Source organism: Acinonyx jubatus, chromosome C1 (genome assembly GCF_027475565.1).
Source record: "Acinonyx jubatus isolate Ajub_Pintada_27869175 chromosome C1, VMU_Ajub_asm_v1.0, whole genome shotgun sequence".
In the NCBI taxonomy this organism is placed as follows: Eukaryota; Metazoa; Chordata; class Mammalia; order Carnivora; family Felidae; genus Acinonyx; species Acinonyx jubatus.
The window spans coordinates 82,839,851-82,856,676 of NC_069381.1; the positions used below are offsets into that span (position 1 = coordinate 82,839,851).

The 16,826-nt window shown below is 34.9% G+C and overlaps 1 pseudogene; it reads left to right on the forward strand.

Moving 5' to 3' along the window:
- The first annotated feature begins 897 nt into the window (after positions 1-897).
- LOC128312055 (mediator of RNA polymerase II transcription subunit 21-like) lies at positions 898-2,426 on the forward strand (annotated as a pseudogene).
- The last annotated feature ends 14,400 nt before the right edge of the window (positions 2,427-16,826 follow it).

Genomic DNA, 16,826 nt, shown 5'->3' on the forward strand with positions numbered 1-16,826 from the left:
GCCTCTGGAAAGAAGTCAAGAAGTTTGCTGTGTCTGAGATCAAAGAGATTGTTGCCTCTTTTCTCCTCTAGGATTTTGATGGCTTCCTGTCTTATGTTTAGGTCTTTCACCCATTTTGAGTTTATTTTTGTGTATGGTATAAGAAAGTGGTCTAGGTTCATTCTTCCGCATGTCGCTGTTGAGTTTTCCCAATACCATTTGCTGAAGAGACTGTCTTTTTTTCCATTGGATATTCTTTCCTTCTTTGTAAAAGATTAGTTGACCATACATCTGTGGGTCCATTTCTGGGTTCTCTATTCTGTTCCATTGATCTGTATGTCTGTCTTTATGCCAGTACCACACTGTCTTGATAATTACAGCTTTGTAATACAGCTTAAAGTCCAGAATTGTGATGCCTCCAGCTTTGGTTTGTTTGTTGCTGTTGCTGTTGTTTTTGTTTTCCCAGGATTGCTTTGGCTATTTGGGATCTATTCTGGTTCTATACAAATTTTAGGATTGTTTGTTCTAGCTCTATGAAGAGCTAGAGAATGCCACTGGTATAGGAATAAACCAAACAAAGAAGTGGAGCGCTGTTAAGGAACAGACCCATAAATTTTTGCAAATTGATGTCAAAGTAAAGGAGGCATCCAAAATTATGAAGATAGAACCGACTATTTCATAAATAGTGTTAGACAGCTGAAAAAAAAACAAACCCTGAATTATGTGAGTAATGTTTTCAAATTAAGTACCTCAAAAGCAAACTCACACTGGTTTCAGATAATTTATTGGCTTACCCAACAAATGTTTAGGGGAGTACTGAATTCATGTGTGGCTTCCTGCCACAATGCATACAATATTATCAGGATCTGGTTGTCTTAATCTCTTAGTTTTGTTCTGCTATTTTTCCGTGTATTGGTTTCACTGTTAAACAAGGTCTTTGCCCACACTACAGCAGCTCTAAATGTCATATTTCTCTCTTCACATCCAGTGAATAGTCTTATAATTTAAAATAAATTGAATTTAATCAGTTATAATTCATGATATTAATAGACTAAAGAGAAAAAATTATGTAATTTTTACAATTGAGGCAAAAAACGTATTTGATAAAAGGCAAGCTGTCATTATCTAAAAGGCATTATTAGCAAATTAAGAATAGAAGAAGACTAACTTGTAAGATATATATACCAAAACCTACAACAAATTTTGTACCTAATGGAAAAACTTTTAATGCGTTCCTTATAAGATGAGGAACAGGACAAAAAGGTCTACTAACACTACTACTATTTAACATGCTATTGGAGGTTCTGGCAAAGACTATAAAGAAAGAAAAATAAATAATATATGCAATAGAAGATGAGATATAAAACTGACATAATTTGCAGATAATGTGAACACCTATTTAAGAGAAATTTGGTTCTCTAGACCAACGATAGCCAAATAGAAATTAAGAGGATAATGCAATAGCAACAATAACAATAAATTGCTTTCTTAAAAGAATACATAAGACCTCTGTGAACAAAACCTCAAAGCTGTAAATAACATAGAAGATGATTTTAATAAAGAGGTGTTTCATGCTTTTGTGTATGTCTCAATATTATAAGAAGTCACTACTGTCTAAATCAACCTAAATAAATATTCAAGGGAACCACAAACAAAATCTGTTGTATGTTTTGAAGAATGATTACTCAAAAATTTATTTCAGAAAAAGAAATGAGCCACAGATAGTTAACCTGTAAAAGCAAAAGAGAGTCTCTGGCCTCCCTTAGCTCGTGGAGGAACATGGCTGATAGGCTCACACAGCTGCAGGACGTGGTGAGTGCCCTTGCAGACCAGTTTTGTAATGCCATTGGAGTGTTACAGCATTGTGGCCCTCCCACCCCTTTTCCTGATGCTCAGACAGCAATGAAGGAAGATCTGCCAACTAATCTTACAGAAGAATACATCTAGCTTTTTGCCGCACTGATCGCAAGAACAGCAAAAGACATGGATGTTTTGATCCATTCATTACTCAGTGAAGAATCTACAGCTGCTTTACATACAGGCTGCTAGCTTGTACAAGCTGGAAGAAGAAAGCCACGAAGCTGCTACATATCTGGAGGATGTTATTTATGGAGGGGACGGGCTTCTGGAATAGATACAAAGCGCACTTGCTCCTGTTGCATAGTCACAACTGGAGACGAGGAGTAGTACCCATCCCCAGTCTCTCCCAGACCCACAGTACCAGTACATACCTTGCGGTTGAGAAAATAACTATTTCAGTGTCATTAAGAATTCTGCATCAGACGTAGGTGTAAGCCTTACCAACAGTTACAGAAACATTAAGCACTATGACACATGTTACCTTTTTAGCTGTTTCTAATAGTCTTCTGTTTTCACTCTTGATAAATAAGGCTCTAAAATTGTGATTGAACCAGCTTTAAAACCATCATTATGCCATCTTTTTTTATTGTCAGAATGAAATTATTGAGGCAGATATTGCATTAATGGTTATAATATAATTAAACAGATGTACTTTAAAATTCAAAAAAACATAAAAGATTAAAAACAAAAGAGGGAAACATGTTCTACCAGATATATTAAGATATTCTACAAAAGAGTAATAACTGTTATATGCTATTGGTGCAATAGCATGTAAATGAACCGCTGACTATTCCAATGAGTCCAGACACACCTATATATGTATGAGAACTCAATGTATGATAAAGGCAGCGCTACAAAACAATCAAGAAAGCTGTCAAGACCAAATGTTGCAGAGCATTTGGTTCCATGGGAATTCTTATACCGGAGGGAGTGTAAATTGCTACAACCACTTTGGAATGAACATTACTATGATACAACTTTTGCATAGGTGCCCTGAGATTCTTATATAACTATGTTCACAGTAGCACTGTGTTCATAACAGAAAGAATAGGGAAGCAATCCAAATATCCATCAGTGAATAAATAATGAGAACCAAAAAAATTATGTTGATTCAACTTTATTCACAAGACAATACATAGTAATAAAATTAATGAATTACAAATATGCCAAAAAAAGATGAATTTTGGAAACATGATGTTGAGTGAAAAAAGTGAGTCAGAAAACTATATATGATATCACATATATAATACCACAAAACTGAACAATGTATTGCTAAGAGGTGTGTGTGTGTGTGTATGTGTGTGTGTGTTAAATGATACTAAAAAAGATCAAAAAGCAAGTTCTCTGGAACTTCTAGCCTGCCTTATCCACTCCAAAGAAATACCCTAGGCATGGTGTTACATATACACTTGGAGGAATACTCCATCTGCATTTACAGGAATTGTGAATACCAAGGGAATGTAGGTGGGGCACTGACGGTGTCTGCTACACAATGATACTTTTTTTATATATATATATATATGAAATTTATTGTCAAATTGGTTTCCATACAACACCCAGTGCTCATCCCAAAAGGTGCCCTCCTCAATACCCATCACCCACCCTCTCCTCCCTCCCACCCCCCATCAACCCTCAGTTTGTTCTCAGTTTTTAACAGTCTCTTATGCTTTGGCTCTCTCCCACTCTAACCTCTTTTTTTTTTTCCTTCCCCTCCCCCATGGGTTCCTGTTAAGTTTCTCAGGATCCACATAAGAGTACACAATGATACTTGAACACAAATTGAAGAGAACAATGACTTCTAGGGTAGAAACAGGTATGTGCAATAGGGGAGAGCACTTAGTAGATAATATCTGTGACCTTCTAGTTCTTAAATTTCAGCTGGTTTGTGTTGTGAATTTTATTATTATGCTTCACATTTTACATATATTTTTTCAACACTTCATTAATATGATAAAAGGAAAATAAAGCCTTTTTTTTACATGAAAAAGTTAAAAAGTAAGAGTTCCTAATTAGGAAAAAAATGTTTCCAGTTACAAAAACCTGTTAATTGCCCAGTCTGTTTCCTGCAGAGTACAAATATAAACATGTTATATTTTTTCTTCAATAATTTACTTTTCCTTTTTGGTCTCTTAAGACATTTTTGGTAGCATATATAAGCTTGATTTTGTTTTCAGGTATTAAAAATCCAGTTGATTCTATCTTATAGATAATTCAGTGCTCACCTTCTCACGGCCAGTGCCTGCAAGATAGCAAATGGAAAGGAGCTGCCATGTGGTGGACATTTTCATTCCTCTTGCCCCACAATGTCTCTCCTCCTTCCAGCATCTCCTTGGTTGGGAAAAGAAAGGAAGCATTAGAGAGAAGGGGTAAAGGAAGGTCTTACTGGCTGTTATAGTCCACTTTGGGTTGATAATGTCCTCAGCACAAGCAGGTGCCCATTTGCTTCTCACTGAGCCATTTGGGAAGCCCCAGGAGAGGAGTCTAATTGCTACTGTTCACTTTCCTCATGTAGCAAACTCTCCATGATCTCCAGCCCCCCTATGCTCCCACAGTCCTTGATACGGGTTAGAGGAGGTAACTGTTAATGTGATGTCAGTTGACTGAACAACTGGACCCAGGCAGTAAGAGTGTCCTCATCCCTCCCCAGTGTTTGAAATGTAAGCTGTCTTCCCTGTTCCCACAATGGGAGCCATTTTCAAGGACATAGCCTTAAGAGAGCAATATGTTGCTGAGACCATTTGGATAGTATACATGACTGAATCCAGTTAAGGCCTCTATATAAACTGTTAAGATTTGGCAGGCAGGTGTGGAAATCTACTCATCTCTAGCTGCCCAAGATGAGCCTCCTAATTAAATTCCCTGACTTATTAAACCTACCACCTACCAATCTTGAGTGGCCTCTGTCTTTGGTGTCTCCCAGCCCTCTTTCTACCCTTATGGGATTACACCTGGGAAGCTACTGGGGTTTATGAAGCAACAGTATACTCCATAGCCTCTGGCTACTGGGGTTTTCTGATCTGGCTGTGTTTTTAAGAGAAGTGCCAGGAAAAACAGTGGAAACTCAGATATCTGCCATGTCTCTTTTACTTAGGAATGCCTGCTTTAGCAAATTGGCCTGTATTATCTTATTTAATTCTCATGACAATCCTATGAGGGAAGTGCTATCTTTACCTCTATTTTGCAAATGAAGGAAGTAGAGCTTAAAGATATTGAAAAGCCTGCAGCTAACCTTTGAATGCTGGGGCTGAAGAGAACCAAAGCACTCTGACTTTAGAACCTGAAGCCAAATGATAATCAATATGATGTTTGGAGGAAATGAAATCAGACAAATGGAGGTATTTTCATCCAGGCCATGCTCAGATATGATGGGTCATTCCTGTCTACAAGAGAAACATTACTCATTTTCCTTAAAATTCAGTGTCTATCATCCCTGAAATGTGGTGGTTGTTTAATTCCTAGTCTCTAAATGTCAACACTTTGCCCTTTGGCTTATCTTTTCTAAATTTCCTGTCTATTAACATTTTCTTTAGATATGTTTACAAACATCAGTTAAGCTACAGTTTTATCGTGATTAGAATTTTGTATGTATTTTTTAAGAGGATAATTTTGTCTCTTCCAAATATGAATTATTTAGAAGACATAGTACTATTTCTTACCTTTGTAACTACATAGTTACAATATCCAAATATATGATTACATATGTAGGAAAACCACAATGTCTACAAAACAGATCTTGGAACTAAAGACTATTTTTAGAATGGCCTCATGATACAAAATCAATATACAAAAGTCAACCACAGTCTTAATAATCAGCAAAATTGGAATTTTAAATTTTAAAAATACCATTTACACTAGCACTCTAAATATGAAATCTTAGGAATAAAGCTAACAAAATTTGTACAGAATTTATATGCAGAAAACTAAAAAAAAAATCATTGATGAAAGAAATCAAAGAAGACCTAAATAAATGGAGAGATACACTATGTTTATATTTTGAAGACAATATTGCTAAGATGTAAATTCTCTTCAATTTAATCTGTAGGTCAATGCAATTCTAATCAAACCCCCAAAGTTTGGGGGGGGGGGTTTGGTTTGTTTTTTGTTTCTTAGTATTTACAAATTACTTCTAAAATATGAACAGAAAGACAAAGAAACAGGATAATCAAAACAGTTCTGAAAAATATTTACATAGAAGACTGCCACTACCTGATTTCAGGACTACATATAAGTTATGACAATAAAGAGAAGAATGAATATATGGCATTGGTGAAAGAATATGCACACATATCAATAGGACAGAATGGATATTGGTAATTTGTGTCTTCTATTTTTTTCTTGATTGATCTAAATAGAGGCTTACCAATCTTATTGATCTTCTCAAATATGAGAGCAGGACTAGCATTTGGATCTGATTTATATTTCATTGATTTTTCTGTATGACCTTTATTATTTCTTTTCTTTTGCTTGATTTGTGTTTCATTTGCTTTATTATTTTTTTTCCTTTCTAATTGTTAAGGTGGAAGCTGAACCAATTGATTCAGGATCTTCATTCATTCCCAATATAAATGTTTAGTGGCATAATATTCCACTGCTTTTGGTTCATCCCCCAAATTTTACCATATTGTGTTTTAATTTTCATTCAGATAAAAATATATTTTTAATTTCCTTTTTGATTTTTTTCTTTGACCAATAGGTAATTTAGATATGTGTTATTTACTTTCTGTGATAGTAAATTTTATATGTCAACTTGGCTAGACTATGGCATAGTGACCATAGTCTGTTTGGGCAAACACTAGTCTAGATGTTGCTGTAACGGTATTTAGATGTAACTTACATTTACAATCAGTTGAATAGAAATAAAGCAGATTGAAGAAGGCACTTGTTGGAATGAGTACTGGGCATTGTATGTAAGTGATGGATTATGGGAATCTACTTCCAAAGCCAAGAGCACACTGTATGTATTCTGTATGTTAGCTAAGTTGATAATAAATTATATTTTAAAACAAAACAAAACAAATGAATAGATTATCCTCCATAATGTGAATGAACCTTACACAATTAGTTGAAGGCCTTAAGAGAAAAGACAGGTATCCCAAAAAAGGCATTCTGCTTCCACATTGCAACATAAAAATTCTTCCTGAATTTCCAGGCTTCAGACTCAATAATGCACTATGATCTCTTACCTGAATTTCTACTCTGCTGGCTTGATAAACAGATTTCAGATTTGCCAGGCCTCACAATTACATGAGCCAATGAGCTAAATCTTTAAAACCTCTCTCTCTTTCATCTATCTATCTATCTGTCTATCCATATGAAACCATATATATATATATATATATATATATGAAACCATATATATGAAAATATATATATATGTATGTGTATACATATATATATATATATATATATATATATATATATATATACTTCTCTGTGACTATATCCCTTTTTTTTTCCAAAAGCTATAAACCCATTCATAAAGTTATCTGAACCAAGATATCCCAGTGTGCCTGTACCTTTTATAAACATTTTATATATTATATTAAGATGCAAAATAGTTGGCATTAGCTGTTACACAAGGTAAAATCTGAATACTGAATTATAAAGACCATATTTATATGTGCTCATAAACATAATCACCTATTTATTATCAATGTTAGGATATAAAATGGCGTGTATGCTGTAAATCATGTGTATATGGTTTGTGTTTTCCCCACAAGATCATTAGATGCTAGTGCAATTATTGCTTAGCACCATCAAAAGAAAACAACCTCAGCTAAAGTTTGGTAAAACACACTTAAAGTTAAAAATACTTATTTCAAAAAGAATATGGTTTCCTGAAAGCATTAAGAGACATTACTTTGTCCTCTTCTAACCTGGATGTCTCTAGTTGTAGGCAGAAAGAGGCCATCTTTTTTCATTTACAGAGAAAGGGGACCATTTTCCCAGGAGTGTAGTAATCTATTGTGTAAGTCAGCTTTGGATGAATAACAACATGGGAGGGCAGCAGTTTTTCTTTGTGTGTTGGGGTTTATAACATGCGTGGAAGTAAGTGTTGGATAACAACACAAATGCCAGAAGGGAGAGATCAAAGGATACTCTTGTAAGGAACTTATGCTCAAGGTAACATGGAATAACATTACTTACAGGTAGATGGACTAGGATGAGTTAAAGATGTACTCCATAAATGCTGATCCAATCACTAAAGTAACAAAAGACAATGTTATAACTAGTAAATGAACAAAAAAGATGAAATGAAATAATAGAAATAATAAAAAATACACAATGCAAAAGAAGACAAACAGAGGGAAAAAGGAGAAAAAGCAGATGAGACAAATAGAAAGCAAATAAGAAAGAAAAAAGAAGAGATGGGATAAATAGAAAGCAAATGCTACTGCTACTCAAAAGTAAGCTGAAGAGACTATACTAATATCAGAACAGGTAGATTTCACATCAATAAAAATACAGTCATGCATAAAGTCATCTCATAAAAATAAAGGGGTCAATTCAAATATTAATATAGCAGTCCTAAACATTTATAAACTTATGAACAGAATTTGAAAATACTGAAGCAAAAACTGACAGATCTGTAATGAGACTAGGAAAATTCATAATTACAGTGGGAGATTTCAGCTTCCCTCTTGCAAAATGGACAAAACAAGTATCCTATATAATGACCACATCAGTAAAGATACAAAAATTTGAACAACACTCTCAAGTAACTGGACCTAAAACACATTTCTGGGACATTTTACCCCAAAACAGCAGAATACACATTAGTTTCAAATGCACACATAATATTTGCCAAGACTGTCATATTTGAGGCAGAAACAATTCTCACTAAATTTAAAAAATATTTAAATCATATAAAGTGTATTGTCTGACTATACACACAATACAATAAATATAAAGCATAATTTCTGACTATAATAGAATGAATTAAAAATCAAACATAGAAAGATCTCTTGAAAATCCCCAAATATTTGAAAACTTTTTTAGTGAAAATTCTCTAGGGAAATAGAACCACTACACTGCATCTACATCTACACCTATCTTTGTATCTATCATCTGTGTATATCTATCTATCTATCTATCTATCTATCTATCTATCTATCTATCTATCTATCATCTATCTATCATCTATCTATCATCTATCTATCTATCTATCTATCTATCTATCTATCTATCTATCATCTAAGTGTTCATCCATGTTGTACCATGTATTAATACTTCATTCTTTTTTATTATATTGATGATTCTTGACCTTTTTTCGAACTAAGGGGTCCTTTGAGAATCTCCTGAAAGTTGAGACTCCCCTCCCCTGAAAACACACGTATATAACAGTTTCTAAGGGTTCCTGAATCCCTTGTGACTATATATATATGTGTGTGTGTATATATATATATATATATATATATATATATATATAGTACCAAGAGAAGTATAGGGCAAACTCTCAAGTAATAAATCATTGGGTTCATTAATTACTACATGAAAGACAGTGAGATATATGAATAAGTGAATAAATCATTTCACTATTTTAGTGACTAGAAAGATGTAATTGCATGGTATATGTTGTCCCATTTATAGGCACTTTAATGAGAAAACTACAAGCTATTGAAGAAAACTATGAGATTTTTTGAAAATCATGCAATATAATCTGAATAAATTCAGAAACATGCTCTTTCAGTACTTGATTTTAGATAGTCCTTAATAGTCCTAAAGTATCAATCCTTTCCAAATTTTTGTGTACTTATCTCTATCTACGTATCTATCTATCTATCTATCTATCTATCTATCTATCTATTTAATGCAATTAAATCATATTTGGTGTAATGCTTAACAAAGTTTTTTGAACTGGAAAAAGTCATTCCAAAATTCATAGAAAAAAATAGATGTGTGAGAATTTTCAAGAGAATTGCATTACCAGAGAATAAATATTATTAAAAAGCAATGGTGATTAAAAAATATATAGTGATGAAAAAAAGATATACAGAAATATCAGTGAAAGATAATAGAAGTCCTAATAATGGATTCACATATGAAATTCAGTGAAATTCAAGAATACAAAATTCACATGTGAAAGGGGGAAAGAAAGTGTTATAATTAATATTTTAGGACAATTGGCTCTTAATTCAGAAGAAAATGAGTATGTAACCCTATTTTATACTACACTTAAAAATAAATTCCAAATTTAGTAAAGAAAAAAAAAAGAGTAAAGTAACAAAGCATGAAAAATAATATGGGCAAGTATATTTATAACCTGAAGTGAGGAAGATCTTCCTAAGCATTAGAGGAAACTGGGAGTCATAAAGAAAAACAATACTTGATTTGAATACATACAAATGAAAATTTCTGTATGACAAGAGAACATTTACTAAAGTTAAAAAAAAAAACAGGAAAAAGGAGTAACACAAAAAGGAAGAAGAATCAATATTCCAAAAATTAATTTTAAAGAACAATAAAAGTGGGCCATGATTATGAATAGGTATTTGATAAACAAGGAAATATAAATGGCCAATCACCAAAAATAATCTATCAGATAGTGTTCAGAGAAGGGAAGCAGAAATCACAACAGGCATTTCTAACAGGAAGGAATTTATTACAGAAAATCAAGTGCTTACACACTCACTGAAAGACCTGAGAGAGTCAGGAAAGGCCACTCAAGGCTCTGAGGTTCACCGCTAGGCTCCAGTGAATGAGGAAGTTGCTGCTGTTGCCAAGGCCAGGACTGTGGTAATCTCTCTCTGATAGTCACAGCTGCCATGGGCACAAGTGAGAGATTTGCAGAGGATGCTGTGGTTGACTTCAAATTTCTTAGCATTGTGGTCTAAAAATATGCATGGTATCATCTCAATCCTTTTTCCTTGTTGAGGCCTGATTTGTGACCTAGTGTGTGATCTATTCTGGAGAATGTCCCATGTGCATTTGAAAAGAATGTGTATCCTGTTGCTTAGGATGAAATGTTCTGAATATATGTATTAAGTCTATCTGGTTCAGTGTGTCATTCAGAGCTATTGTTTCCTGGTTGATTTTTTGTTTAGATGATCTGTCCATTTCTGTAAGTGGGTGTTAAAGTCCTGTATTATTATTGTATTATTATCAATGAATTCCTTTATGTTTGTTATTAATTGTTTTATATATTTGTGTGCTTTCAAGTTGGGGGCATAAATATTTATAATTGTTAGATCTTTTTGTTGGTTAGCCCCCTTTATTATGATATAGTACCCTTCTTCATCTCTTGTTACAGTCTTTGGTTTAAAATCTAGTATGTCTGATATAAATATTGCTACTTCAGCTTTCTCTGGACATGCATTTGCATGGTAACTGTTTCTCTATCCTGTTACTTTCAACCTGCAGGTGTCTTTAGCTCTAAAATCAGTCTCTTATAGGCAGAATGTAGATGGGTCTTTTTTTTTTTTTTAATCCATTCTGACATCTTATGTCTTTTAATTAGAGAATATAGGTCATTTACATTCAGAGTAATCATCTGAAGATTTTATGTGTTCCTTTCTAGTCTTTGTCACTTTTGGTCTTTCTTCCTCCCTCAAAGAGTCCTCTTTAATATTTCTTACAGGACTAGTTTAGTGGTCACAATCTCCTTTAGCTTTTGTTTTTCTGGGAAACTCTTTATCTCTCCTTCTATTCTGAATGACAGTCTTGCTGGATAGAGTATTCTTGGCTGCATATTTTTCCCATTCAGCATATTTAATATATCATGCCACTCCTTCTGCCCTGCCAAGATTCTGTGGAAAGATCTGCTGCTGGCCTTATCTGTCTTCCCTTGTAAGTTAGGGACTTCTTTTGTCTTGATGCTTTTAATATTTTTTCTTTATCTCTATATTTTGCAAATGTAACTACAATATGTCTTGGTATTGGCCTGCTTTTGTTGACTTGGATGGGAATTCTCTATGCTTCCTGGATTTGAATGTCTGTTTCCTTCCTCAGATTAGGGAAGTTTTCAGCTATAATTTCTGGGAGTAAACCTTTTCCTCTCTTCTTCTTTTGGGACTCCTATGATACAAATGGTTATTATGTTTGATGAAATCACTGAGTTCCCTAAGTCTATATTGCTGATCCAAAGTTTTTCTTTCTCTCTTTTGTTCAGCTTAATTATTTTCCATAATTTTATCTTCTATATCTCTTATTCATTCCTCTGTTTTCTTCCATGCTTGTGGTCATTCTATCTAGTCAGTTTCAAATCTCAGTTGTTGCATTTTTCATTTTCACCTGACTAGTTTTTAGCTCTTTTATCTCTACTGCAATGGACTCCCTGGTGTCTTCTATGTTTTCCCCAAGTCCAGATAGTATCCTTATGATTGCTGCTTTAAATTATGGACAGGGATATTGCTTATATCTGTTTTGATTCAATCACTGGCCATGACCTTTTCTGGTTCTTTCTTTTGGTATGAATTCCTCCATTTTGGCTTTTTGTGTAGGTCTCTGTCTTCTTCTCTGTGTTAGAAAAGCCTGGTATGCTTCCTGCTTCTGAGAGTAATGGCTTTATGAAGAAGAGTTCATATGCTGTCCAGGGCTTGGTGCCTCAGGAAGTATCTCTGGTATATGCTGTGTGCACTCTTCTGCTGTATTATGGCTGCTCTATCCCCCAGGTTAGTCCTCTGCATAGTTTCTCCTGCAGTGGGGAATTTTTGGACCTTGTCCAAAGTGTGGTGAGTTTTACCTAGGTGTGCTCTTGTTGTTTGTTAAAAGAGATCAGATGATGGGGCGCCTGGGTGGCGCAGTCGGTTGGGCGTCCGACTTCAGCCAGGTCACGATCTCGCGGTCCGTGAGTTCGAGCCTTGCGTCGGGCTCTGGGCTCTGGGCTGATGGCTCAGAGCCTGGAGCCTATTTCCGATTCTGTGCCTCCCTCTCTCTCTGCCCCTCCCCCGTTCATGCTCTGTCTCTGTCCCAAAAATAAATAAACGTTGAAAAAAAAAAAGAGATCAGATGCTATTTCCAGATGAATGCTATTTACAGCTGAAGATTTGTAGAGCTGTGTGGTCAGTAGACACAATGTGTGTCGCGGGGGGTGGGGGTTGTGCTGGTCTTCTGGGGCATGGGCCCACAGTGCTGGTTTTCAGGCATACTTGCCCAAGAAAAGTGGTACTAGCAGAGCATAGAGGGATGGGACTTGATGTAAACAGTTTAGGCAGCTAGTGTTTGTGCTGTACTGTTTACTGAAGTTGGTTTATGCTGAGGGGCTGGAGAGGGAAATGGCACCCACTGGCTCCTTTGTCCTCAGAGAGGCAGTGCCCCCTCTCTCAGATGTGCTCCAAGAAGAGGCAACCGTCTCTCCCAGTGTGTCTTTGTGGATTCTCAGATTGCCCCATCTATCTCTGTGTAACCTGCCTGCCTTCTCTACAGGAGCACTGCAATGCCCTCCATGCTGCATTCCAACCACATCATGGACCTCTAAAACTCTAGTCTTTGAGCCCCATGAGTTGCAAAAAATCACAAAAATCAGCCCCTCTCATTTCTCCAGTCAATGGATTTTGGGAAGTGTTTTCCTTGTGCAAAACCCTGCATGCTCCTCTCTCTCTAGCCTCTCTCCACAAGAAGGGCTCTCTCCCCTCCACAGCAGCCCCAATCCATTTCTCCCCAAAACCACATCTCCACACCTCCTACCTTCAATGATGTGGCCTCTTCTCTCCCTCTAGTGTGCAGTTTGTTCTGTCAGTCATCAGATCAATTTCTGGGCATTCAGAATGATTTGATATTTATCTAGCTGTGTTCAAGGAATGAGGCAAGCATAGGGTCCTCCTACTACTACAACCCTTACTTTGAGTTAAGCTCATGCATCTGCCTACCGTTGACCAAAGAACAACTTCTGCTTACCTTACACCTTCCAAATTCTCAGAATTCCAATATCTAGTGTTACAAGGAAGAAAATAGAGGGGCGCCTGAGTGGCTCAGTCAGTTAAGCCTCTGACTTCTGCTCAGGTCATGATCTCGTGGTTTGTGGGTTGGAGCCCCACGTTGGACTGTGTGCTGTAGGATCAGAGCCTGGAGCCCATTTCAGATTTTTGTCTCTCCCACTCTTTCTGTCTCTCTCCCCATTCGTGCTCTGTCTCTCCCACTGTCTCTGTCAAGAATAAATAAACATTAAAAAAGAAAAAAGAAAAAAAAAGAAAATAGAATGGGGAGAAATGGTAGTAAGTGCCAAGATCATTTTCATCTGAAAATGTTATGAATGCAAAATAAAACAAACCAGATACTATTTTTTATCAGACTGAAAAACATTTAAAAAGTTGAGTACACCCAGTACTAGCATATAATCTCAAACATAATTACTGAGAGAGAAAATTATAAAAATTGTTTTTGCAAAATACTGTGGCAACAAACACTTGTAAAAAAAATCTGATTTATTTATATCACTTATTAAATTATTTATTTAGTCTAGCAATTCCATTCTGAAGTACTCTTCCTTAAAAACTATAGAAATAGTATATAAAGATGCATGATTTCAACATTATGCAAAATATCAAAAAAATGTAAGCAATTCCAAAAGAAAAAAATGTAAGCAGTTCCTAGGTGGAAGTTAGTGCATATATTATGGAACATTCATTCCATGGAATAGTATTCAGCTATTAGAAAGAATTAGGTAGATCTACACATAATGACCTAAAAAGACAAATATGACATATTTAAATGAATACTTTATACCTATATACACATATACCAATATGTATTTATATATTAATATAATATTCTCATATAAAAATACATGCACATTTCTCACATAAAATTAGGTGTATTTGGATATGTCTTTATATATTTGAGAAAACTTAACAAGGTTATAGGCCAAACCAACACCAGAAGTTACATATGTGTGATGAATGTGTATGGCAAATTGAATAAGATATTTTAAAAATTACTTTGTATATTCTTTTAAAAAGCTTATTAACATTTCAGTGACTTGGTTGCTACTGTGATACATTCCAGGCCCAGACTGATGGCATAATCAAAGAAATAGTAAAGAAAAATTATTTTCAAAATAACTCTTTCTTATTTGCTTTTCTTGAAAACTGAACAGCAGACAGAGATCAAAATCACACTTCTTAAAATCTCTTATCACTTCCGCAAATGCAAGTGATATCATGGTTCTTTCTTTTAAACTATCCCAAATTGAGCCTATGCACAAAAACCTTGACCTTTTTTACTCAAACAGCCACACCCCACCACGACTCTATATAACCAAACCCCAAAGAGCCAATCTTGCAAATGGTGGTTTCACCAAGTATAGTATATTTGATAATATTTCCAAAATAAGTGTTCCTTACCCCACAATTACATGGGAATTGTATATTTCCCTGACATGTTGAAGTTGTATTTGGCCATGTCACTTGTTTTGGCCAATGGAGGCACCCTCATGTTTCCACTTGTCCTTCTGAGTACTTCCATTTTTGACCATAACAAGACCAGGCTGGTGAAAATTGCTGCCCCTCAATCAGGGTCCCAGTTGACTCACACATTGTTGTATTGTAGATGTCGTCCTCCTTACTTTACCTGAATTGAGCAAATTCTATCCTCATAACAACTTTTTAGGTAGGTAAGATTATTGCCTCTATTTTACAGATGAGGAAGCTGAAGCAAATTTACAGCAATCGATGAGATTTAAATATACTCTGCTTCAGATACTGCTCTTTGACCAATGATATATTTATTTTATTATTTTAATTAACCATTTTATTTATTTATTTTTTAAATATTTATTTTTCAGAAAGAGAGATAGCAGGGGAGGTGCAGAATTAGGGGCGGTGGTGGGGGGTGGGGGGTGAAGAGGATCCAAAGCAGGCTCCACACTGAGAGCAGAGAGCCCAGTTCAGGGCTTGAATTCATGCACTGTGAGATCATGACCCGAGTTGAAGTCAGATGCTCAACCAACTTAGCCAGCCAAGCACCCCTGACATACTTATTTTAATAATGCTTTTATTTTTTAAAAAATGTTCCAAAAAAATCATTCTAAATTTAATCCTAAAAAGTTTTAAAAGTTTTGTGTTTCAATTTTCAATCTTTCAGCCATCTGAGAAAAATTTGTTTTATATGGATGTCCCTGTTAGCCTGAAAATGCTGATTAAAATGTCCTCAGTACCAGGTACTTATTTTTTCTATAGATGAGATACATCTCTTTAGACTTTAATTTTTTTTGGTGTTTATTTTAGTGCCATCATTTATAATTTAAATCAAAGCAGTTGGCAGCTGTCTACTCCTGATTCTCTAGGCACTATTGTAGCAATATGTATCCATATGTAAATAACTGGATAATAATATTTATACTATAGAAACAGAAACATATTCATACTTGATGCTGAAAAATTTGTTTCAGTTTGACAGGCTGAAGGCTCCCTAGTAGTCTCAAATTTATCATAAAACCAGACCACAGAGTTTTCCCATACCCATACGGCTAACAGAACCCCAACAGGAGGCACCAATGAGCAAATGTATCCATAAGTTTGACTGAAGATCATTAAGAACTTGGAATGAAAAGGAGGAGGTAAAAAGAGTAACTGAAATTGCTGACATGACCAGTGTGCTTTATAAAACCCACTAACTAGAAGTTTATACTTACCTGTTTCGCTTTTGGATGACAATATAAAAGATAGAAAAGTATGATATATAATAGATTAGAAAGAGTTCATCTGTCACTAAGTTTTAAAAATACATGAAACTAAACCTAGATTACAGTCTGAGAAGAAAATAATTCACTTTGAAAATAAAAAGGTGAGCTAAAATATAATTTAGGTAATTTTTAAAAATCTTATGCAGTGTTTTGTGTACAACATATCAGTATTTTTATTGTGTCTGCTATATATAAAAGATTAATTGAATTGTTCATAGAATATTCAAGGCTTGAGGGAACATAGCCTTTAATGGAAGCATAAACCCAATACTCTTTATGGATTATTCATTGCTTACAGCTTCTCATAGCATTTATATAAAGTTATATATTTGAGGCACTATGCAATTATTTCTAAGTTTTGGATCAT